The sequence below is a fragment of the Rhinatrema bivittatum genome, chromosome 1 (assembly GCF_901001135.1).
Source record: "Rhinatrema bivittatum chromosome 1, aRhiBiv1.1, whole genome shotgun sequence".
Taxonomy (NCBI): domain Eukaryota; kingdom Metazoa; phylum Chordata; class Amphibia; order Gymnophiona; family Rhinatrematidae; genus Rhinatrema; species Rhinatrema bivittatum.
Window position 1 is genome coordinate 94,424,985 of NC_042615.1, and position 26,780 is coordinate 94,451,764.

General features: G+C 40.4%; 1 long non-coding RNA gene across 1 annotated transcript in view; it reads right to left on the reverse strand.

Annotated features, from left to right (window-relative positions):
- Positions 1 to 25,243, reverse strand: part of LOC115080014 — a 69,575-nt gene extending 44,332 nt beyond the window's left edge. Inside the window, exon 1 of the long non-coding RNA XR_003853484.1 lies at positions 24,817 to 25,243. This is a non-coding gene — a long non-coding RNA (uncharacterized LOC115080014). The remainder of the gene's footprint in view (positions 1 to 24,816) is intronic.
- Positions 25,244 to 26,780: the final 1,537 nt, after the last annotated feature.

Sequence of the window (26,780 nt, forward strand, 5' to 3'; positions counted from 1 at the left end):
TTGACATCCAAAAAAGGGAGAGGTTCCCTCACTGGGAAGGAACCTGGGATTGTCTGGATCCTGAGGAGAGATGACTTACAGCCATCCAGAGGGGACAGAGAGAGAGGGGAGAAATGTGTTCCAGTGGATCCCTAGAAGGGCTCACATACATCTGATAAAGGGAGACGAGGGGTACAGCAAGTATCTGTCTGATACTATGAGGCTAAAGGAAGAAGTAAAGCCACTGGAGAAGTAGGAGACTGGACTCTCAAAACAGAAATTTCAATGGAAGGGAAGCTTACAAATTCCTCTTACTATCAGAAAGAAAAAAGATAAATGTCACGATCTTGAATAATTGGCTTTACCATCCATTAATAAATTAAAGGACTGAAGAAGTCACAAATGTACTAAGGAACTTGATTGTAATATCTAGACATGAAAAGTACAGCTGTAAAGATAATTTCATCATTGCACATCAATTTAATAAAAGTATCGTTGGAGACCAGTACAGGTTCCAGTATGTTTTTGCTGCATAGTGACAATAGCACTCATCACTGCTGTATACAAGAACTTTATTCTGGGAAATAAGTACATGCAATGCACAGGGCCTAGAAGATTGTCTCCAGTGCCCCCTTCCTCCTCCCCACTCAGGGAATCCTGACCATTCAGATCCTACATCATGGGAAGTTGTAGCATAAAGCCCATGAGGTCAATTTTAAAATGAGCTTGCATGCGCCCATAGACATACATATTGGGGTCGAGCAAGGATACGCTAGAATTTGTAATCATGCACGCACTCACGCGCATATGTTTTTTAAATGCACCAACCACACATAAATATGCTCCTAGTTTTAAGAGGTTACGCGAGCAAAGCCAGCGAGCATCTCTTCAATAGGATCATGTCGGTTTTTACGAGCATATAGCAACGAATTTTAAAACATGTTTGCACAATGCAGATTCCCAGTTTTACAATTGATCCACCAGTTAATGGCGAAGTCCTTCTGACCCCCTCTGGTTCTTCATCTTGAATGCTGCCCAGATAACTCAGACCCCTCATCTTATCCTATAAACCCTAAAAATTGAGATCATCAGGAGCACAATAAAGTTATGCGAATATCTAGCATACAAGCGCTGTAGTTTCATTTATAAAATTCAGCGCTACGTGCACAAGTATTGGCCTCACCCGGAATACCCATGCCCCGCCCCTTTTCTGCCCCCTTATTCCTCACATGCACACGGGTACATTCGTGCATATTTTGCAGCTCTTTAAGATCTGCGTTGCTCACACGCGGCCCACATACATGCATAGGTGGGGATTCTTGCACAAGTGACACTTTTAAAATTGGCCTATGTGTGGTCTCTGGGATCTTATATCTGGGACTACCAGCCCAGGGGTTACACGCCGAAAAAAGAAAAGAAAAGAAAAACCACAGAATATCAGCAGCCACAGCCCTCTTCAAACAGTTCCTAAACCTCCACAGCAAGTCCCCCTATCTTAGCAGTATTTAATATCTAACTTAAAAGCCAAGTTTTTTACACTTTTCAAAACAGCCCATAGTCTTTCACATCTGTAATCTTTAAAGAAGCAAGCCCATGCTCTCAAACCCTCAACGTCTGTCAGCCACTTTTCCTTCAGTGAGTGCAGGGGCCAGGTTGAAATATACCAGGAATGGCCTCTACGCCCCTCATCTAGGTTCCATTGTCTCAATGCCAGGAGTCACTCCCCAAACACAAGTCCCAGAGAAAGTGAAGAGGTAGGGAAAAGGAAGGAGGAGCTTGGGGGGGGGGGGGGGGAGGGGGAGAAGCCATGAAGATCTAGAGACTCTCAATAGGGGACCAGAGAAGTGGAGTTACTAATGACAAAAATGTTATTTGCATGGTAAATACTTTATTTTATCAGTTTCTTCTATTTGTTCAACATTGGCTTATGATTCAGTATATTTTGGGGAGAATCTATAGATCGTGACCTTTAAATAGATTTAATGAGACAAAAATGTGATGGGTCTCCCAACCAGGAGCCTTTTTCTTTGCTAAGGAGCCCCTGGTAAGAAATCTGGGTGGGGGGACACTGCTTGGCCTCCTCTGGAGTGTGAAAATCCTGCAGAATAACAGATGCAGTTGTTCCTGTTAATTGCATTTGGAAGATGTTTATTCTGAATGGCCACTAGATGGCCTTCATTCTGTTAAATTTACACAACGCATTTGCATTGTGCCAATGGAAAAAAGTGGATCTGTATGAGAGAGGGTTTCCCTTTAAGAAGGATGGGCCCAAAGCCCTGTAGAGGGAGTGTTTCTCCCAGTGCAAAAGGGGTGGTTGAGGATTTTGGCGGGGGTAGCCAGAGATAACCCATCTAGGGAGTGGTTTCTGCCTGAGGTGTCCTCTCAATTGAGAGGATCCTGTAGGGGCTTTCCTCCTCAAGAAGAAATGTCCAAGGCGTGATGTGTTTTTCCTCAAGGGGAGACAGTCAAGGGGACTAGGCCTGGAGTCCCAAAAAGTGGAGGAAGGTCAGGAGATCCCACAGGGGTAGGCTTTGATTTGGAGTTGGAAAGGTTGGAGTTGGAAAGGTTCAGAAGACTGAGAGTTGGGGGACACTGGGAAATGTGCTTGGCTATCTGCTTGGATGGGAGCTATGGAGAATTGACTTCTGAAATAAAGCCAGAGTCCATTGGTTTACTGAGAGCTACAATGTGTCCAAGAGTGAGTACTGAAGTGTGTGAGTAGTATCTTTGACTTGAGGAAAAAGGGGATTGGAAGCTGGATTCACCTAGTGCATTGGTGAATCATGGGTGTGCAAACGGGTGAAAAGTAAATGTAACTAACCTGGGAGAAGGCGCATATAACCTGTTAGTGACTTAGTATGCTTAACTCTTTCTATATTGTTCTGTAATCATCTCAGCCTAGCTGGGCAAACCTAAATACCCTGATCAGTGTATTCTTTCAGTCTACTGTTATGCACTCTGATAGCTGCTACCACCAGAAAATAAAAGTTTGTTGTTTGAATGTGTTTACAGCATGAGCTCCATCTTTCTGGTATGATTTGAGCAGGGAAAATAGTTGTCAGAAGGGGTTCAAAGAGGGGATTCTCTTAAGCTTGATGTCCCTATCCAGGTCTTGCCTCTGGGCTTAGGTCCATACACCATCTGTTAGACCCACGTTCCCACTGGACCCTCTCAAGAGACCAGCCCTTGGCTCATTCAGGTGTCAGACCCTCTCATATTTTATGTGCCCTATCCAGGTGGGGTTTACAAACAAAAGGAAACCAACCAGATATATAGAAAAACAGCAAGCACAATGGTTGGAATGAATCATAAAGAACTGCTATATATTTCTATGACACACCTAATGCTGGCCCAAGGATAAAAGCAGAGGGAAGTTTTGAGAACAAGAGAGAGAGTGAGAGAGCAAGAGCCTAACTATAAGGCCTTTGTAGTAGTTAGATATTTATGCTCTATAGGAGGCCCGCCTAGTAACTCAAGGTGAGGTTTAGGTAGTAGTGTAGGGGTTAGGGGCCACTTTGACATGCAGGTCATTGTGTGAGTTTCCACACTCCGAAAGACATCAAATCTTCAAAAGAGTGCACTGTTCTGTTCGCACGTCTCACTCTGCATGTCAAAGTGGCCCCTAACCCCTACACTTCTACCTAAACCTTACCTTGAGTTACTAGGTGGGCCTCCTATAGTAGCATAAATAGTTAACTACTTCAAGGGTTTTATAGATAATCTCTCTCTCTCTCTCTCTCTCTCTCAACACAGTCTACTAATGTTACAAAAGTTAACTACACCTCACAAGATGTAGTTACCATCTCTGGCCTTAATAGGTTGCCTTAAGTCAACCTTTATCAGTCCAATCTCACACCCCCAAATGAAAATCGGCCTCTGAAAACCATATCCCCTCTACCCAAGTCAGACTTCTGGGTCCTGAAATCCACCTACCCTCACATTCAAAAGTAAATTTTAGGCCTTCAAAACTCCCACCAGCCTTAGACCTCAACTCATTAGTTAAACAGAACTACAAATCTTCATTGACAAGAGGGAACAGATTTTTCTCTTGCCAGCCATAGTGTTATAAGAGTAGCCTAGTGGTTAGAGCAGCAAGCTACACGCCAGGGGTTAAATCGCACTGCTGCTCTTTGTGACACTGGGTAAGTTGCTTCACCCTCCCTTGTCTCCAGTATTAGGTTGCCTCTCCCAGGGGAAAAGGCTATAGACTGGGATTTTTTTTGTTTATTTAGACTTTTAAATTCCACTTTTCACACTTTTTTTTTTCCAGCATTTCAAAGTGGATTACATTCAGGTACTGTAGGTACTGTGATGTGCCTGAAAAGCAGAATATAAATCTAATAATAATAAATGATATCCAAAATAGTGACATTAACATGCTAATGGTTCCAAAAGGTATCGGTGCCATGGCCAGCAGAAGAGAAACGGACACCTTCCCTCTGCTGGAGATCCATTAGGCACATATGCAGGTGAATGGTATCCGGGGTGAAGGAGAGTGGGTTATGAGGAACTGGAGCCCAATAAAGGACTTTTGTCAGTTCCGACAATCAAATCAGCACATCTCAGTCAAGTTAGAGAGAGAGTGCCATCAATTGCAGGATCAAAACTGTGGAACACACTTCCAGTTCAATTAAGGATGCAGCAAGAAAAAAGTAAATTTAAAGCAGAACTAAAAACATGGTTGTTTAATGCGGCCTATACTGAAAATGAGAAACAGACATGCGTTTAATACCTTCAGGAGGCTTTATTTTAACCATAACTAATGCTAGAAACGTACAGTTATGTTTTTAGTATTTTTATTGGTTTAATATTTATGGCTATCTATTTTATATACTTTTAACACCTAATAGTTTTTAGTTATTTCTTATCTTTTAATTTTGCTGTTTTATCTTCTAATTTAATAATTGATTGTATTTTCTTTGCTGCATAATTATTGATATGTAAACCGCTGTGAAGGCTATGCCGAGACAACGGTATATAAATAATAATAAACCTTAAACCTTATTTTCATTTTGGGAGTGTGAATATGTTGGGATTTGAGGACCCAGAAGCCCAATGTTAACTATAAGTTAGAGAGAAGAGGGTTTTGAAAGCTAAGAGATCTCACTTTCACTTTTTGGTGGTGGGGAATGGGTGTTCTGAGGGCTCTAGAGGCTAAACTTTCACTTTTGAGGGGTATGAGAAGTGGAGGGAAGGGGCAGTTTCCCCACACTAATTGACCCTTTCACTTTGCACTAGTTAGTGCAAGAAAATCTATTTATGCAGAGTGTGGCAGTGTTACCACAACCATGGTAATGCTACCGCGTTCGATATCTCACTAGCATGCAAGCCCAATGCACTGCCAGCACTAAAACTGGCAGGTAACCTAGATCACGTGATTCACCATCAGCATTAGGGAACTATCGGCAAGAATGTTGTACTTCGGTGATTGATCCTTATTAGGAAGTGCTCATAACAAATTAATTTCACTCTCTGAAGCTGGTAAACTGGAACTGGAAATAATTACCATTTTATTGGACAAGGTCTGACTAACGTTACATTTTCACAAAAAGCTCGAAGATACAGAGATGGATCTTTTTTTTTTCTAGAAATATAAATGACCTTTACAGGTCAGACTAGTTCAGTGTCTGCTGTCGTAGCATCAAACTGGTCTATAGGAGGGAGAAAATTAGTCTCTTTCTAACCGTGAAGCCACATTTCAGATACTTCCATCTACAAATGTTTAAAATGCTATTCATTAAAGGAAAAAAAACTATTTTTTTTAAGAATACCCTGTACCTTGAGGAACATTTTATAAAAATGAAACATTGTTTGTGAAAGGTAAATAATTGTGTGTGTTTTAATTTCTTTGCCAGATTTAAATAGGTGAACCTAAATCCCTGTACTCCCACTGAAAGTCAGTATTGAGCGCTAACCCCCCAAAAATGTCCCTATTAATACAGTAGGAAAGTCCAGCCATAATTTCATGATGTAATTGTATCAATTACAAGTTTACAGTGGTATTCTTGATGTATCTGAAAACCCACAAGCTGTCACTTTTAAAAAGAAATAAGGCATCTTGACTATGTTTTTGATGTTAGTAACTAAACAACAAAGTGAACTTCAAAAACATTTTTTTAAATATTAATGGACCATCATATAAGAAAACAGTCTTCACAATATTGGTCAGTGATATGATGACCCATTCATATTTTTTTTTTTTCAATTTTCATTTTGGCTGCTGCTTGATGAGCATTTGTGGGATAGAATTTTGCCTCATTTTGCATTGCATTGTTTTCTTCCCTTGATTGTGGACTATAGTTTGGTATTAACTAAAGAGAGCCAAGCCAGAGACACAATTCAAAATATAACAGGAGAGACCTGAAACTACCCTGCTTTGCAAGCAGTTGTACAAGTTTTTCTTGAGATTCCTCATTTTTTCCAGTAGTCATATGTTATAGACTCTGATACGTGACCAGTAGGCATCTTATTACAAACTGGTGGTTTATCTTTTCTTGTGTTCCAACCTGTCATTAAGAAATAACCAAAGGCTGAACAGAGTTTCACTGTGGCGAGCATTTATGGAGGAAGAATTCAGGCACTAATTGGGAACGGTTCAATAACTATTTTCTTCTTCATTTCCTCAGATAGATCGAGCAATAGCAAGCCCAATTTAGACCAGCAGTCACCCCAAAACGCTGAACCGTCAAGGCAGCCCATCCAAGGGAAAGCCAGCAGTGTTACAAAACATCCACATTTCAGCGGCTTCGGGGCCTTTGTCATCATTGACTAAGATTAGTTTACATCCATTGCACAACCTAGGGCATGAGGCCTTAGCAGACACAAGGCAAGATGACTGAATTTCTGGGGAAAGCTTTCCTGCTATTTCTCTTACGCCATAGGTTGCTCATGCTATCAAAGTTTTGTGTCCATTGCTTTTGGAACAAATATTGCTGCAGATAACCTAACTACAATAAATACAAACAAATCCACTGCATAGAGTCTGCTTAAATCACATCCACACTGTGCAGTACAACATTCTTTTTTTTTTATTATTATATTTAATTGTTAGTAGAAAGGTAAATTCTCGTGAGAGGGAGAATAAATTCAAGCAATGCAAAAGACGTGTAATATAAAAGAAAAGTCTGTGAATTACAAACTCTCATTAGCAAGGCTGACATCTTAAGAAATTCCTGCACAGTAATGAATTCAATTAAGTTTGTATATTTAATGTGGATTTCCTCATGCTACATAATTATATGGTAAAAAAAAAAAATCCTTTACATTCTGGTTTGAAATTGAACGCACTTAGATCATTGTACTTTGTCCAAGTGTATCTGGAAAAAAAAATATCACTTCCGGGCAGCAGCCTTGGCAAAATATTTATCTTGGTTTCGGTTTTACAATTAGAATTTTCAGAGAAAAAGAGAGAGAGAGAATATATTGCTCCATAAACATCTCTAAACTAAACATGGGAAGATTCAATTTTGCGAGTGTAAATAAATGGTAGGCTCTACAGTTTCCCATACATGTTGTTAGACACTACTAATATTAGTAAGTGGAAAATCTGTACTCCTATTGGTTGTACACAGAATGGTGCTCTTTGTTAAACCAAAAATATGATCAAACCTCCAGCTGGCTCCAGATTTTCAGGACAAGTCAGTCCAGTTATGGATTTATTCTACTGCATGCAGGAACTTGTAGCCTTGCCTTTCTTAAGCAATGCAATAGGCAATCAAAACTAGAAGTTCCTGCATGCAATGGGGTAAAACCAAGACCCAGGACTGGCTCAACCTATTCTGAAAATTCAGAGCCAATTGGCAACCCTGCTTAACGCCCACTATTCTCAAGTCTCTACTCTCCCCAGATAAAAATGTATTATCTTCCCTATTCTTTGGGACTTTCTTTTAGTATCTCACATGTGAAAATTAAGGACCAATAGGGAAAATAAATATAAATTCAAAACCTTTGTCATCTTTCCCATCCCTCCTCCCGAAAGGAAAAAAATTATCTAGTAAGGACAGGGTGAAAAAGTATACTGGGAACATTGTAGCCTAATTTACAAAGTCAGATGCTAAAGCAGTGGAGAACAGAACTGGTGTATGGAGAAGTGGAAAGTTTAGCACCTGACCAATTTCTTGCAAAGCTGGAAATTAATTATATTCAGTGCATTCACTCTGCAGCTTTTTATTTTCTATCTTCTCCTCTCTCTCCTTATGCCCTTTCTGGTAAGCTCCATTCTTCGGGCAAGCTGCTCCTACTTGTGCCCTTCTTCACTGCCAGCTCCTGACTGCACCTTGCACCTTGCTGCATGCTGGGCCCGGAACGGCCTTCCTGAGTTGGTGTGTATTGGCCCTTCTTTGGCCATATCCATAGTCTTCCTAGAAGCCCACCTTTCTGAGGCTACTTTCAAATTTTATTTCCTGGATCTTCCTGAGCATAGTGTTGCTGATTTTAATCATGTTTTCTATAATAAATGCTTTTCTTGTAGCTTCTTCTTTGTCTTCTCTGTACAGGAGTAGATTGTAGGAAAATATGGACCTGGGGGGGCGGGGGGGGGGGGAGTTGTCCCTCTGAGGATGCTGGAGATAGAGCAGGAATGAGGGTGGTCTCTTCTGAAGATGCAAGAACTGGGGGAGGGAGGTAGTTTCTTCCAAGACTATGCCACATCATGTTGAAAGGTAGATGCCTTGTCTTCCCTTCCAGTAGAGAGTTCAACGTGGCCTGACCTGCTCGCCAGGGGATACCCAATAACCCCACCACCCCATGCTGTGTCATGACTGGGTTGTAAACTTCACAGAGTAGCACTTGTCTTTGATGAACATCTTATATCTAGCCCCAACTGTTACGATTCTGCTCGCGGGCCTAGCAGTGAGCAGCCTCTCACCTCCAGTCTGCCTGCTCCCCAATGCCTGTCACGGCCGGAACCGCTGCGGCCATGCTCCCTTGCGGCCAGGAGGCCGCTGTTGCCACTCCTCTGTGGCCTGGAGGTCGCCTACGTTTCTTCCTTCATGGAGAGCCTTTCTGCTGTGCCTCTATGTGGCCTGGTGATCGCCGATGTCTTCCTTGCATTGGCAGGGCCGCTGTGGTAGCTTCAAGCGGCTGGAGCCACTCTCTCCAGGACCTGCTCTGCGGCAGGAAGCCACCTTTGATGCTGGGCCTGGGCTTGTGGCCTAGAGCCATTCCTGCTCTAACTTGCGGCAGGGACGCCACTCTCCAGGGTCCTGCCTCCTACCTCCTTAGGTGCGAGGCCGCGCCTCCTCTCCTGATTTAAAGGGCCAGCAGTGGGTGAAGTCCCTGGCTCCTCCTCATGATGTCATCAAGTCATTTCCTCTTTGGCCCTTCAAAAGGGCTCAGTTTTCAGTTCCTCATCGCCTTCGCAAGGAGTCAGTCATGGAGTCGGACTGCTTCTGGATCCTCCATGCCAGCTCTTCGGTCCAGGAGTTTCTGACGTCCAGTTCCGCTTCTTCAAGGAACTCTGTTCTTTGTGGGAATTCCTTTGTGGTTTCTGATCCTTCATCTCATTTTTGTTCCATGTTTGGTCTCTCGCCGGATCCTAAGTCCTTGTCTTCGTCATCCGACCCTCCTGATCTCTTCACCTTCAGATGTTCCTGAAGCCCTCATCTTCTGATGTCATGTCCTTCCTGAAGTCCATCATCCTATTGTTCTGCCTCTTGGAGCCTCCTCACTGCTCTTGGCTGGGAGACCTGGGGGTTCGAAGTCCAGATGTCCAGATGTCTCAGATGTCTCGTTCTCCAGTTCACTTGACACCTCCTTGATGCTCTTGACTAAGTGTCCTAGGGGTTGAAGTCCAGATGTCCTGACGTGCCAGATGTCTTCATGTCAAGTTGTCTTCATCTTCAGAATCCTTTTGACGTCCTCGTCTTCAGTCCTTTATGCTGTCAAGTGTTCAGACCCTGTTGGGCTCCTACGTCTAGGAAGCCTTCTGTCTCTTTGGCTCCCTTGTCAGGGTAGCCTTTCTCTCGGATATCCTGGTTCCGGATTTTACCTCCTAGTGAGCCATCCTCAGTTCAACTTTGGATGACCTTTGGATGCGTCTTCCACGCCGGGTCGGAAGTTTCATCTTCCTTCGATTGACCTGTCAGGTGCGTCGATCACGCCTGGTCCCTGAAGCTCTTTCCAGGATGGATGCTGCTACGAGTCATGGCCGGATACCTTCATACTGAGTTTTAACTCTTCTGTCTGTCATCTTTCCACTCAGCAAGTGTCTTCATCAATGTCCTTGATGTTCTTCTCTTCATCCTAGCCTCATCCTTATCCAGTATTGTCTGACCTTGTCTTCAAGTCCTCGTCTGATCCTCATCTTCAAGTATTGTCTGATCATCTTCAGTCTTCAAGTCTCGTCTTGTTCCAGTTCCATCGTCTTCCCTCGACCTCTGTCCATCCTGGCACATTTACCATTCCTGTATGGCAGGTCCAAAAGGGCTATCAAGTGGCAGGAGGGCTACCCCAGAGACCAGCATTGTATTGCTGGGTCTCTACTGATGCGTCAGGTTCAGCGGAGGTGCGAGTCCCTGGTCTTCTGCCTGTCCGCCTATGCTGGGATACATCTCACCTGCCTCAGCGCCTCTAAGGAGCTCCTCTCTGCAGTCACGTCGTGGTCCAAGGGCACACCACTCTCCCCAAAAGTGGGATCAGTCCTAGCATTCCCTTAACACCAATCTTTGGAGCTCTTTTCCATTAGCATTGCGTTTGGAGAAAGATTATACCAAATTCAGGAAAACCTTAATGACATCTTTCCTTCAGATTAAACTTTTCTTGGCAGAATTACTTAAAATCAAGACAGTATATATATATATATATTTTTCTTTTAATGTTTTTATAATGGTTTTAGCTTCTTATTTGTATTCAAATGTTCTCTGTAATTGAACCTCACTATTTTCATTTTAGGGTTCTGTCAATTTTATTGTGTTCTGGCTCTTGTTGTCTCTAATTTTTACTTTAAATATTTATTATTATTATGTTTTAATAATGTTATGTTTTTCTTGTACTGTTCATTTTATTACATTTTGTTTTTTTGTTATACCATGTTAATTTTACTTTATTGTACATCCAACCCTGGATTTCTCAATAGGCACCCATTATACCTGTGCCTAGGGCAGCAAAACATTTAGGGGCAGCAGGCTGGCTAAGATTTGCTGTCTTCCAGCTCTGCTGAAGCTCATTCAGCAGAGAACAGCCCTCTGCTACCCTGTAACAAAGTCTTACAGGTGGTGAGGCTGTGAAAACCCCAAAAGTGCCTAGGAGCAGCAAAATCCTTAATCCATCTTTATGTACATCACATTCAAAGATGTGCAATTCATCAAGTACTAAATAAACTAAACATCTATTCAGTTCTGCAAACAATGAGTAGTGCTATAGAAATGTTAAATATTATCACCAGTGCTTTTCTGCAACCTGGGATAGGAAGGCACAATTTTTGTTTGTATATTGTCCGCCCACTTGATATGCCTTGATTTTAATATTTGCAATCATTTGTAAATCTTAATTCCTCGCATGAACCATGTTCATGCTGGTTTGGAAATAGCATCGCCTCGTTACCTCTATGCCTATAGCACCGATGCTGGCCTGTTGTACAGGAGTCCTTGCATACATAACTGGATAAGCATTTATTTGCAAACTCCAGTGCTAACAGTGCTGAGGGCATAGCATAGAAAGTTGCTGCTACGCACAAGGTGCAGAAGTTAGCACTTAGGATACTTACAAAGCACAAATTAATCAGATGCAGGTCTCTTCTTCCACTATTCAAAACAAGTTGGGTCTGATGCTGACACTAGAAATAACTGGCCTCAGCCACACAGATTACAGTTTGGTGGCAAAGAGCTTTTTCTCAACTTCTTCAATCAGGAAACCTATAAAATAGGCCTATGGCTTTTAGACATTCCAAGTTTTTGGGTAGTCAGATTAGCAGAAACCAGAAAGAGGTGGAATCGCTAGCAAGTTTCAATCCACGAAGAAACCAGTTTCAAGGTTTTTAGGAAGAATCTGAAAGCACATTTATTCCAGGAGGCATTTAATTTATAATTCTGTTAAGTTTTAAATGTTGTCTTCAAGCGATAATTTAATACCCTCCTTAATCCATAACTGTTAATATAATTTTGAAAGTTTTGCATTTTTTGATTTGTGAATTGTCTGTCTAAATTTAAGTATGGGATTATGTATGTTATTTTAACCGTGAACTGTTTAGACCTAGGATAAGCAGCATTCAAAATTTTTAAAATAAATTAATTAATTAAATAAAACTATTTCAGTGTGGGCAATTTTGTAATCTGACCTTAAATTTTGGTTTGTTCCTGCTTTACAGCAAAAATAAATTTGGAGCATAAAAGGCATTGTATTATTTTGTAAATCTCATTGAATTGTACGGGAAGATTTGCCCTTCCCTAGCAATATATTTACATATCATTTGAATATGATACACTTTCATTTGCATATAATGGCACATAGCATTCAGGCAGTAAAGCAGCACTATATAAGCCTTCTCTTAAGAAGGCAGGGCCATTATCAGCCCCAAAGGGAATAGGGCTGCTTTGTAAAGATGATCTAAGGACTTGGGGGCCTGATTTAGTAAAAGCTCTTTTTCCTTTCTGTATCTACAGGAAAAATTCTTACTGAATCAAGCCCTAAGTGCTGGCATTGATTCATTGTGAATGAAACTCAATGTCCTTGTGTTTAGTCTGTGAGGGTTGAGATAGTACAGATATTTTTGATCTGTACTGATGTGCTAAGAAGGAAGTGGCCTGTTTTTAACCAAAGGCAGGTTTTAGTAACGTTAGCAAAAAAAATAAAGGGTTATTTTCTATCTCCTGTTCTAATTTCATTCCGTTTTCTTTTGAAAAATGTTGATTCCCCGTCCCCTTACCAGTTAACGTCTGTTAATAACGCACAAATAGTTTAGATTCATGCTTTTAAATGATATATTCTATAGACTCTGGGCAATAGGTAGTACTGATTGAAGTGGTATGCAACACAGTAGGTGCTGATTTACAAAGTGGTAATACCAGCACTAATGGCTTAGAGCTGATTTACAAACAGGGCTAGAAAACTCCTAGGAGCCAAGTCACTTGAGCCCCCCAAAGTTGGCACCAGATACCTAAAATTTAGAAACACCAAAAAAAGAAAAGAAAAAAATATAACCCCCAAAAAAAGAGCAAATGAAGAAAAAAGGCAAAACAATAACAAGCAAAATAGCAATGACAAGAAAGCTTGAGAAAATGAAAAAAATAAAAGTAAGGATAAAATGTTATTAAAAATGTTTAAATGCTTCCTGAGTTATCTAAATATTTTTCTTCCCCTATGGTGTGGTTTACTTTAGTGTTGAATACAGCACTGTGTTTCTCAGATGCTGGTGTACGAACCTGAGGGATTTCCCAGGGATCAGCGGCCTACTTTCTGTGTAACTTTGCTGCTCATGAAAAGGAGTTGGGGAGCAAAATTGCCCTTAAAATTTTACTCCCAGGACTGCTGAAAAATGATAACTGCGCCTCATTAACTTTTTGGTGAAAACAGGCTCGCCAAGATGTTTTCACATGTTAGGTTTTGCAAAATTCTAGTTAATGAACTGCTTTACATAGTTTTGTATCACAGCGACCCATTATTTATGAAGTTAAATAAGTCTTCACGTGTAGCCGAGTAAGTGTGAAAGTTTACTATGCAGAAGGGGCAAAATGTGTGAATTTGCCTGCAAAATGGGACAACAAATCTTTTCGGTGTTTTGTTCATTTTATTTTTTAATGCATTGTTCACTTTTGTGAAAAAAAAAAAAATCAGAAGTAAGGGCTTTACTGCCTGAATGCTTGTGCTTCCATTTCCATATTAAATGAAAACGTGTATAATATTCTAATCATTTGACACTGAATTGCAAGAGAAGGGAAAATCTCAATAAGCATCTCAATGAACTTTTGCAGACAACATTGGGGTTTCTTGCACTCCAGATTTAGCATTGACTGAAAAGAAGGGGCGAATTTCATTGCATTGGTTTTAAACATTTCTCAACTTTCAATGAAAGCCTCTTTTTTTTTTTAAGTTTGAAGCTTACCATACAAAACCTACTCTATTGGGACAGTTCTCTCATAGAAAAATAACTGTTTCCCACTGATTTCTAACAGGCAGGTCTGAAGATGTGCATTTGTTTATATTTGTTTCAGTAGGATATGTACGGAAATTTTTTATGCACATAACATTCAATTCAATGCACACAAAACAGCATTTATAGACAAATGAAAAAAAAAGTGCCAAAAAAACAAAAAGTGAATTGAACGATTGAACCGAACTGAAATATTTTTGTGTGCATACCTCTAGAATTCAGTGTTATTTGCCCCAACTTCAAGGGCTTATTTTCTTTCATCACTACATTAATGGGGTTGATACATTTAGCACTCCTTGGTGCTAACTTTTTGATTTTAAGAATGTGGTAAACCGTGCAAAAAATCAGTCATGTTGTGATTAGAGTACACTGAAAAAAAGCACAATACTTTGCTTGCTCCTGGATTATAATAAGTATTTGGAGTGAGGCAAGATGCTAATGCCTTCAAGCTAAATAATTCAGGTGGAACAATTACTAAATATTTCCTAATGCAATATATGACTTTTTTTTTTTAATTATTATTACAACAGAGGACCCTTGATAGCAGTCAAAGGGATTCATTTATCAAGTCTGGTCTATTCCGATTCTCTGAAAACTTTTTAATTATGCTTCTTAACTTGTAAGATCCCAGAGTACTTTTAGGAATTTAGAGCTTATATGTTCTGTATTGCTGACCACCTACGATAAGCCTATTTGCTACTTTTTATTATTGTGCTACAGAGAATACTGTTTTATGCTTTTTGATGTTTGCATTATTTGTTGGCAATGTTTTATGTTGTATTGTAACCTATTCTGAGTGGGATCAGAAGGCTGGGATAAAAAACCTAATTAAATAAAATAAACAATTTCATGCTGGTGCTGGTCCTTAAATGCCCTGTGCTACACTGGTGGGGTAGTTTAATTCTGGATGCACTTCTCAGCCAGTGCTTAACTGAGGAAGCAGAGTGCAATTCAAGTGCAATTTAAAATGAGCTGGTCTCGGACCTGTGCTATAAATAGACTCAGCCCTAAGGGGGAGCAGAGAGAGGAGAAAATGCCACCAAAGAAGGCTGGCATTTAGGACCACAATAAAAGGATCCTGAAGTGGACCATTTTGAAAGGAAACCTTCAAACTTTGAAAAGAAAAAAAATGATCATAGTTCAGGAATTGATTTAACAGCAATGCAACCAGAAGAAATGGAATGGGGTGAGTCAATGAGGCCATGGCTTCACCAACTTTTTGCCTCATATAGCAATCAGCAAACGGGGGGTAGCAGTGGAGCTTGATTTGTTTGCCCCCACCCCATTAAAAATGCCTTCCAGTGCCCCTGAGTGCAACCAAATTTGCTTCTGCTTTCCTGAAGCAGTAAATCTGGAGTGCAAAAGTCCACTAAGCAGGAAGCCATTTTCTTTTATAAATCTCATTGAATTACCTGGGGAGATTTGCCTGCCCCCACTCCAGTTCATTTTTATATCATTAAATTTTATGCACCTTCAAATCTATGTGGAAATGACATCACAGAATTCTGGTGGGCAAACAGTGCCGTGTGGCTAATATGGAGATATATTCATCACTAAAGCATTTAGCATAGCTTTATAAACAAACCCCCAGTCTTAATGGCTGGACTAAGCTCCGACTGCCTTAACATTTTCTAAATGAGTCCCTTAATCGGGCTTGAGCTAGCCTGAAAATGCCCTGTGCTGTAGTAATTTAGCTCTGGATGTATTTACCATTTAATGATGCATCAGGCAATTCTAGCCCAGGTGCAAAATGAGCATGGCTAAGAGCCAGCACTAATGTGGGATGAAATGAGCCCCATTTGAAAAAGTTAATAGTCAGATTACCAGCAATAAATGGCCAGGCCCAAGGCTGAAAACTGCCATGGGGAGGACCTAGGTTCAGTTCCTGGGTCAGCTGGCCTGTTCCCCGGGGTGGGTCTTGGCTAGGGATGCTGCAAAGGCAGCACTTCACAGCCCCTAGGGGAGAGGGCGTCCCATTCCTAGCACAAGGGTGACACCTAGTGTCCAGGATTGCAGGGTTCTGGGTAGAGCACTGCAGTATGACCCACAGCCCAGGACTGTGATGGCTGAGTCAGTTCAATTGGGGGGAGTTATTTAATAGAGGGGAAAAAAAATCCCTGTGTAGTTAGGAATGAAAGCTCATAGTGCCCTAAACCAAGGGAGGAAGGCTCTGATTGAGCTGAAACAAAGAAAACTGTGCAGTAAACTAAACAAAAAAAAACAAACAACAACAATAGAAAAAGACAAAGAATGAGTGAGAAATACTCAAAACTGTCAAAAACATGAAGAAGGCAAAATAAATAGTTTCTACACAGGTTGCAGTAACAGATATAAGTGCCCATGTTAGCCCATATGTAAAATAAAAAGTATAGGTCACTGATCAGAAAACTGGATTGGAAGCTTATTGCAATTCCTGGCGTCTAATACTCGCTCCGTAGAATTATCCAGCTACTTAAGAAGATTTAAGGATTCCTAAAATCAGAATCTGTACAATTTTAGCGTTTAATCATTCTTACATTTACCACAGACAAATTTACTGCAGAAGCAGCACAAATTATATGCGGCCTAAGTGAGAGGCTAAATGCAAGGATGGGGTTTCCTCACCAGGTTGTACAACTGGCAAAAGTCTACAAACATGTCCCAAGTGGATACTTTTGTTGTGTAAACCTCAAACGTTGAAAAAGAATTTTAACAAAAACCCTTTCCCATGCGTAGAAGTTTTGCAAGGAAGTTTGCCTCTGCTTTTCTGAGGCAATGGGCAACGGTCAGGGTTAGGCAGGGACAAACGTCTTGGGTAAATCTGCGGAGGAAGCCTGCCTGCTGGCGCGCCTTGATTTTAATATTGAAAGCAGGGCGCGGCTGTAAACACTGTTCCAGACCTTTTCTGGAAGATCTTTTCTTTCTTGCGTTAGTCCTAGCGCCTGGGCTATGGCAGTGACGCCAGGGCTAACGAGTCAGAAATGCTACCTGAAATCTCTATGGAGTCAATTAATTAGGAGGCCTTTTCCCTATGGAGCAAACCCTACGTCAACGATAGCTTCCCCAGGATATGTCACAAGCACAGACCAAAGACGACACATGCAGGCTGAACGCACTTACATACATCTGGCGCTATCCATAACTTCGTAAGTGGATTATACTATTCGGCAAATATAATATATAATATAATTATTTGCCAAAACCAGATATGAAGCCCGTATTTTTAAGGGGATGTGGCAATTAAAATCTCCAGTTTCATTTAAGAGTCTTTGAGCCCTTCCAATTCACCAGGAGGACTTGTCACTCCGGAAGTTTAGACGTGCTTCCATCTTTGTGTCCGTAGGAAAAGATGCCCTCAAGAAATGTGTTATACCAGAGTTTCAAGATGAACGGTGGTGTGCTTTGTACAAATAAAGATAACAGTTTTAGTGAGTATTAGACGCTCTGGTTTGATTTCACGAGTCCTCTGGTATTGAAATGTGCAGTTCATGTAATTCTGTGGTGCTACTAGAGCGTTTAAAAGTTATATGTTATGTGGTAATTCGTTTGCTTTTTTGCCCCTGAGGTTGTCTGGGTTTTAAAGCGTGTTGGACAATAAGTTCTGGAAGAAAAGACTAGAAACCATTATTAGCCAGGTAGATTAGGGACAGGTATCGTTGATCCCTAGTGAGCATCCAAAAAAATGGATCAACTCTTCGGAATCTCTGCGGGACTTCCTAATGACCAGGATTGGTCAGACAGGATTCTGGGCTGCAAGGACAATTTGGTCGGAACCAGTATGTTCTGTTCTGAGAAATGTACAATGTACAGGGATCGAAAATATTTATCCTCCCCTCCCCGTCGTGGTTTAATTTATCTGGTGAAGCTTTTTTCAAAGAAATGTACGTATAATTTGGTAAAAATGACCTTAGTTGCACATCTGAAATGTAGCCGTGGAGCCTGATTAAGACATTGGACAGAAAGCAAAAGCAAACGTTAAAACATGAAGATTTTAAATCGTGGAAAAATAATGTGTTCGTTTAGGAATGACTCCTATGATGCATTACACGCCTAAATTGCTAATCGAAGCGGTTTAGAATAAAAAAAAATTAGAATGAATCATAAACAGATTGATGATTTATAATTCTATAAAATACAAAAATGGAGTAATGTTTTCTTTCTCTTCATACGTTTTACTGATTTAAAACCGGATGTCTGTCAAAGACTGTGATCTGCTGTCAGAGGCGCTAAATTTCAGCGCTTTTAACAATCCCCCTACAGTCGTTTCCCTTCATAAATCTCGCTAGCGCCTACGCTACCATTATTACACATAATTTATATATGACTGATTGCCCATCTTGATTGTACTGTAAATATTAAAATCAAGGCAAAAGGCCGGAGATCTATCCACCATGGCCCTGTTCCACTTTTGTTAAAAATCCTGTGCTAAACGCTATCCTTTGATAAAAGAGCCCTATTAGGAAGCTTGGGCTTTGTATTTCTGTCGATATTTTATTATAATGATACTTTTTTTTTTTTTTAATTAAAATGTCGTCTCCTGCAGGAAATAATATCCCAAGCAGCAAATCCATTTTCAGTCAAAATCCATCGTTTGGGTCCTGAAGAAGAAAGTTCTGTAGTGAAATAACTGTAAATTAATATTTCACTGCTCTGTGTAGGAAGCCGTTCACTCCGTTCCTTAGAAGACACAGGATGGCGCCCCAGTGCATTAAATGACTGTGCAGGATCCCAAGAAGCCGGAAACAATGGGCTATTTCATGCAGAATAGGATCAGGAAAGAAACCGGGCACATAATTCAAAATGTTGTTTTTTTTTTTGTTCGTTCACGACAATATAGAAGCCATATGCTTTTATACTCTTCCGTCCTTTCCTTGTTTTTACTTTTTCTTCCGGAATAAAGCAATGCGTGATTTTTATCTTTCAATTTTTATAACGTGCCTGGAATATTTGTTTAACAACTACTAAATTGTTATATTTCTGTTTTATAAATAATGGAAGTAATAGCCTCACGGAAGGAGGGGAACACCAATTATTCAAGATGTCCCACAGTTGATTAATTATACTTGTGTGTGTTTTGCGAGAGTACCTGCAGATATAATTTTTAAAAAAACAAACAAATCATTCAACTTTGCTTTTTTTTCCCCCTATAATATAAACTCCTTTTAACATAGAAAATAGTGTGTTCTTTTATGTCTGCTTTCAAAAGATAGATGCAAAGCGTAGTGTTAATCCAGCATTTTTGTTTAATTTAACATCGATACGATTTTAATCTCCAGTGTTTCATTTTCCCGGGTTAAAAAAAAGAAGAAGAATACATTTATGGATGATTAGGATTTCATAAATATAATAGTTTGGAACACATTTCGCTGTGGTATTTGTGTATCTGCAGAACACGTTAAAAGCGCCGGCAAACAATAAATTACTCAACTGGAGGTGAATAAAAGAGGAAAGAAACGCAGTGCAAGAGCATCTGACATCTCCCGCCTCCCCCTTTTTCCCTTTCTGTCATTTTTAACAAAGCCCCTCTAAAACAGTATCTGAAATCCCCCCATGCCCTCAGAAGCATTACACATTTAACATTAGAATAACTTTAGACTGCAGGGAAGGCTACCAGCATCTCGTGAGCCCTCCTACTTAATCCTAATTAGGCTCTTATCAGCATCATGACCCTGGATATTAAAATGACATGGTACCCCATAAAACAGAGACTGACAAGGTCCGATCTACCACTGAATGTGATTAGTATTCATGATTTTCTTTTAGATAACGTGACTTTATATGAGTCTCTGTTTTTTTAAAATGTGTATTCTGAAATGACACAACGTTTTGGACATGCAGTTGTATAACCAGCGCGATATCGAGGTATCTCGGAAAACTGATTTTATGGGTTTATTTTAGCCACGCAAAGTACATGCTTTATAAGATGAATAGGACGTCAAACTTTCTTGTACGTGTCCTCTCTTATTGGATTCTGCCATTCCTTCCATCGCGCGCGAGTGATGTCCTGAAATGCAGAGATCGAAGGTGGGACGGGGGAAACTATAGGAAGATAGGCGGCATTAGCTTTACCAAGCTATCCTTCCTTGTTCCACAAAAATGATCTGTGTGGGAAAAATGCTTTAACTTTATCATTAGGCAAAGCATTGCCCTTGCAAACCTGCCCAAAGTGACAATCAGTCCACCCAACAAACAGTGATGAGAACCTTCTGTTTACAAGAACCCTTCATGTCATGTCATTTCATTTTTTTTTTTTCATAAATGCTAGAGTTCTGAATACTTCTCAGGTAGATCTCGCTTGGGACCATAAAACGAGGCTGCGATTAAGCATATTTGTTTTCCAAAGACCATGTCACCTTTCCTTTTGGATTGGTATCTCTTTAGATTTAGGAATGTAATAACCGGACATAAAAAGGAGTTAGACCTTTTTCTTCTGAGAAGAAAACGCAGAGTTCAAAAAAATTCTACTTAACACATAGTTGGGAGGCCATTCACGTTGCATTCTCGATTTTTGCTTGTAACTGTTTTTATTTAATAAATGTTTCTGAGCGCCCGGTATTACTCTGTCAAGTAATACAACGCTTTCTTCTGCATACTTGCAATCAGATGATCAATGTGAATGCTTCTTCAAGAAAAAAAAAAAATGGTTTTTCTTTGAAAACATTTTTCCAGAAATGGAAAACCCCAAATTAAGCAAAAATGCATTAATTATTGTTTTCGAAGGCATTATGTAAACAAAGCCTGTCAGCTGGAGAATACAATAGGCAACCGATATGCTAATATCTTAAACAAAGGCTTAAAGTGTATGTGAAATGTGGATTACTATAAGTTAAATATTTTGGGGATAACTAGTAAAAACGTATTTAAACTTGTCAACCGGAACTGATGATGTATATTGCACGTTTATATCATTAATATTTTTGGTGGGCAGTCCATTCAGAAGTTCAGTTTAATTCTCATATCAAATTTGTTAAAACTTTAAGACTCGATACTGCTAGAGAGATGGAACAAATGATCCGGGCAAACAAAGAAAATGCTTTTTCTGCCCAAGTTTCAATCCATCTGTTGGATTTTGTCTGCCGATCCGGTAGAACACATATTACACCTTGAATTTAGGGATGTTTTTTTTCTTCTAGAAATGCCGAATCATTCACAGCGAAGTCATCTAAATGCTGGACGGTGATTTCTGAAACTGTTCTCCCAAAGAGAAAAGGATATCATGAATACTGAATGGAGAGGTGCTTCAGCAATCGATTGATTTCTGTAGCTGTTTCCATGTCTTGAATAATTTGCCGATGGGCAGGGGGTTGCCATTATAGGAATGGATTACACGCGAAGTGGTCTCAAGGAATAAGGGCTTCTGGTGCAATAGATCACAAGATTTGCAGGACAGTCTTTGCGCTTATGCATTTTCCCGAATGCTATGATACGGAATGGTTTTAAATGGGCCAGAGGTCACCTAGAGTCAGTTCTGTCCGCTTAGTAAAAATAACAGGACTATTAAAGCTAATAGAGGGAGCCAGGGTGTCCATCCTAAATGCTTTAGTATCATGTCTCAGTTTGAAAATAAGTGAAAGCATTTAGGTTTGGAATTTCCAAACTCCCTCCCCATAGGTTCTAGACTTTAAGATTTTTTTTCTTAAGCCCTGTGTTTGTGCAAACATTTATATTCCGTCTTATGCAGGATAGTCCGAAGGGGGATAACAACGAAAACATCAACATTGTTAAAGCCACACATTACCATAAACATAAACAAAATACATAAAACACAGTAAGTATATGAACACAGGGAGAGAAAGAAAGAGAGAAGGAGAAATCTGAAAGTCTAGAATATATCTGTACCCGAACCTGAAGATGTGCACAAGTCATCTGCCCACAGCTGCTGATTTCATGTCCATTTGCTGCAGGTAGCTCACATTTTAGGCTTCATGTGAGACGCAGTCGGACTCCTGTTGCCTTCTTCATAGCTTAATCTATGTATAATATGTATAATGAGACCTACAGATATAGTTAAGATCTGTAATATATATATAGTCTCAGTCGCTATAAATCTGCCTTACGTAAACTAAAAATATGGCAACCAAATATTAAAAAGAAAATGATTATAAACACATTGAAAACGGCAGTGTCTGCTAGGAGAATTCATGGTGATTCTAAAGGTATATCGGGTTCACTCAGCCCCAATAAGCCAACTATTCTCACCCGGTATTGTATATTATTTTTAGTTAAGCGTTTTCTATTAACGCTTTGTAACATGACTATAAATAAAAACACATCTCTCTCTCTTTCTCCCTCCACATACATAAGAACACATACAAAGAGTAGTTTATTATCAGTTCCCATAGAGAATTGTGTATTTTCTTGTAAGAAATTAATATATTCTTTTCCCGATTCTAAACTGTAATCTCTTTTACTCTTTCTCTCTTTGCGTGCTGGTGTATGTGTAAATTTACTTCCAGGGCAGTGATGGGAAAAATATATTTGCACACAGTATAAGATGTTTCATAATTGTTTCTTTCATATTTTGAAAAGCTTTGCGATGGGTTTGTTACCTGTGGAAAATGACATGCTGCAGTAAAATAAAGCTTTTGTTAATCACATTGTAAAAATGGCCAAATTGCAGTTCCTAGTTCAGACCACTTGGATGTGTAGGTGAATTCACCGAATCTTTTAAGTGTTCTGTTGTACAAAAAAAAGTTTTGTCTAGGGAAGAAATCACTGGAAAATGAAATCCTGGGCGTTGGAAAAGTTTGTCAACCTTCCAGTCTTTGAAAGGCGGCAAGATGCCCTCTGATTTTATTTTCTAATATATCTATATATCTATCTATATATATATATATATAATAAAATAAAAATAATAATAAAAATCTTGGAATAGATCCTACCTGCTGCTCATGTCTACAAAACATTTAAGAACCGAACTGATCGCTCCCTGAAGCCTGAAAATTTATGAAAACAGAACAAAACAAAGAAAAAAAATTGACACTGTGCAGAATCCCTGCCTGTGACACTCAGGCCACAGCCGCTTGGGAGGTCCCTAGCACTGATGCAGTCACCGCCACCGACTGCTCCCTGCGGGGATTCCCTGGCCCGCGCAGAAAGCTCCTGATACCCGGCATCTGTGCTAGTGCTGGGGGTGGAATTTAGCGCACGTAGGAGAAGGTTTTCAGACTACCTTGGAAAAGATTGCACCTACGTTTGCTGAAACTTTTACCAACTCTTTTCGTCTGGCACGCTTAATTGCCAGCTTTAGAGGTGTTGCAATTTTATGCGAGGCTATCCCTGTGTTGCTCACGGATCTGTCAAGGGGATCATTAAGTAATTTTTGAGTGTGTGTGTGTGTGTGTGTGTGTGTGTGTGTGTAAAAATGAACTAGAATTGAACAAATAAGCCCGATCGAAAGTTGTCAAGCCACTACAGTGTTCTCGGCCATCACATCTAATCCTTTCTCAAGCACTCTGCCCCAGAACATTTGGACAATTTGGTTAGAAGCAGGTTGAAAACATCTGGGTTTGGGATCTCTGTGCTTGTTTATAATATGGATGCTTTGTAAAAGCTTAAGTCTTACAGTCTGCCTTTTTTTTTTTTTTGCTTTCTGCAACAGAGGACAGGGCTTTCCTAAAAGGAAACAGTAAACTCTAGCCATTCGATTATGTCGTGCACGTTTTGCTTAATATAAAATAAAGAAAAGTCGGGCCTGAGATAAGGAGAATGAACGACCTACAGGATTTTCAGCAGATGGAATGGGTCTTTCTTTTGGGTCACTCGCTCCTTTGATAGACCACCGCTTTTTGCTTCCCTGGGTTCCCCGGAAAGCTGACATTGCTCGCGTTTCCAAAATGCAATAAAACTGGTGGCGAGTTTTTCCTCTGCAGATCTCCTAAAGAAAAGCCTTCTCTTCCGTAGTAAAGCCAAGCGAGCCAGTTCAGAGGCGCCCAGGCATTGGAAGACCATCTTACAAAATACATTCAGAGGCAAGAGGAATTCGGGGTTTGGATAGTTTTAGACTTGCTGACCTGCACCACCTTAGCTATTTCAAGGAAATCCTATTGCTTAATAATTATAAAGCTAAGATCCTGTTTAAAAACCGAAGAATCCACATCATAGCTAGGCTAGTAGGCCTTCTGAAGGCCACAAATGTTTCTGCTTGGATGCTGAAACAATATTTTTCTTAGAATAGACAAGACAGCCTGATGCTGTTGCATCTTTGTTACTTGCTTTCTTCATGTTTTTTTAATCTGGTAGGAATACGTTGCTAGTCCAAGCGGAATTATAATAAAAAAAAAATCTCAAGAGAGTTCAGAAAAGCTACCTGGAGGACGATACAGCCCACTTAATTCTTTCTGATGAGGTTTCATTTCTCGCAAAATATACAGACCCTAGCCTGTCACCAAGCCCAGCGTCCGTCCGCTTACACCGGTTAAGTTAAAGGGCGAAAGGCAGCAGAGGTGCGAGGAAGGGATCCCTCCCTCAGCTTGGACCCGAGCAGCCCTGCCCGCATCTGTCCTACGGGAGACACAAAACGCCCCGCACCGACGCTTTATGCTCGCAGATATTTCTTTCGGAACAGAAGCAGGGAAGGAAGCAGCATCCCGGCAGCTGGAGCCGGCGATCGGATGACAAATGAGGCAGTCTCGAGATTCCGGCGGCTAATTGCTAGGCATAGCGATTGCACTTCGCTTTCGACGTACAAATAGAGCAGGAGCATGCAATGAGCATTCGGGGCTCAAAGAGTTTTTCATTCTATACAATCGACAGTTGCTGAGTTTGCTTACCTTAACCGTGTTTCCACTTTCTTTCCAATGTTGATTTTTGTTTGTTTGTTTGTTTGTTTTTTAAGTATGTTTTATTTTTTTATTATTATTATTATTATTATTTATTTTTTTTTAGCAGGGATACGTTCTTTCTGGAGGTGAAGAAAACCTGCCTGCCTCCAATCCCAGAGAAATCAAACAGGAGCAGCAGCAGCAGCAGCAGCAACAGCAAAAGGTCTTGGCCTGGCAGCGAAGAGCCGGAGCTGAAAACTCCCGTGAAGGATGCGGGCAGGCGGGCTGGGCAGTCCTCTGCCGCTCGGCTTCTGTTGTTGTTGTTTGCAGCCCGAGTGACTCGGGGTATCTGGTGAAGATTTGGGGGAAGACGTTAAGGCAGGGAGGCAGCGAGAGATTTTCGGCTGGGAAACCCAATCTCACGTACAGTAGCGGTTCCATCTGGGATCTGTCAGGGCTGACAGCACCAAGGGGCACAGACATGATCTTCTGCACAACACTATAGGCAGCTCCAGAAAAAAAAAAAAAAAAGTACCCCACTCAATCCCAGACGCTCTGCAGGCCTGCAGCGCCACCGGTTACAGCATTAAACTGTATACACGCGGTCCCCGGAATAAAACAAAAAGCGCGGAGCACACAGGGCCCCGGGGAAACTGCTAAGGAGCAAGCAAACAAGTCCTTCCCAGAGCAATTCCGTTGACTAGCAGGACCTGTGACAGTAGCACATTATTGGTCCGCGGGGCTTGGAAAAATATCCCTGCATAAAATCTGAGCTCGGTTACTGCTTCTCGTGAATGATTTTACTCGACCACGTCTATCGGAAGGTTAGAAGGCCCTGCTTTACGTCGTGGGCAATAAACATGTCCGTATCCAAAACGTTAACGTGCTTAAACCTTGAACTGGTCAGACTGGATGACCGAGGTCATAAACGCGTTTTATCTTGTGTGTGTGGAAAAAAAAAAAAAGGCCAGTTACCTTCCTTGAGGAAGATTCCCAGCTTTTACTCCAATTCTCCTTTGAAAACATAAACTAACAGTCTGATTTCTTAAGGATTTTCTCCTATTTCGCCCCAAGGGAACATTTATTAGAGAATAGGAGCCAGGGATTTTTAGGGGGTGAGGATGGGAAGAAAGTGACATTTTATTTGAAATATTCTTCAGTGGGAGCGAATAAGTTTGCTGTCAACTTGAATTAACTTGAATTAACGTTCTTATTTCATTTAGGGTTTATTTGTGATATCTTTTGCATTTATGCTTAGTGGTAGAAGGGAAAAAAAGACAATGATAATGCTATATATATATAATTACGTTGAATATTAGGCATACAGATATGTAAGGCGGGTTTGTACATAGGTGTTTTTCACACACTTGAGGCAACAAGAATGCCATATAACTTTTTTAAAAGCCATTGTAATTCTCTCTTGTTTACATTCAGACCCAAAATATCCAAGAACCGTGGAAGTTTTAGCTTACAAAGTTTATAGGTTTGTCTCTACCTATGTGGGAATCTAATGTCTGTTTTGGCCCTTTTTGTTACTCCTTTAGATCTATCATGTCTGCATTTTTGTCACCTGTACAATCGTTTTATGAATTATGTATATTGCAATTCAAACAAGAAAGGCACCGCATTGGGTACTGTTCTATGGAGGAGCCTATGGGCACATTTGAAAAACTGAATATTAGTGAAACCACAGAGAAATAATCATTTCCTTTTTTGTACTTTTAAAATTAGGTTCAAAGCCAACTATACAAAGTTCATTCGCATACAAGTCTTACTTTTGCCGTAATTACATTATATAATTACATTATATTTAGGTGCCTTTTACGGCTGCTTAAAGGTGATCTTCTCCACGACATCTCCACACAGACAGATTGTATGATGATTACACTTCAAGACTTACTCTGCTGTAACCTGTCTGCTCCGGTAGGGGATACAATTAGAAATCAATTCTTTCCCATTTCTGTGTTTACAGA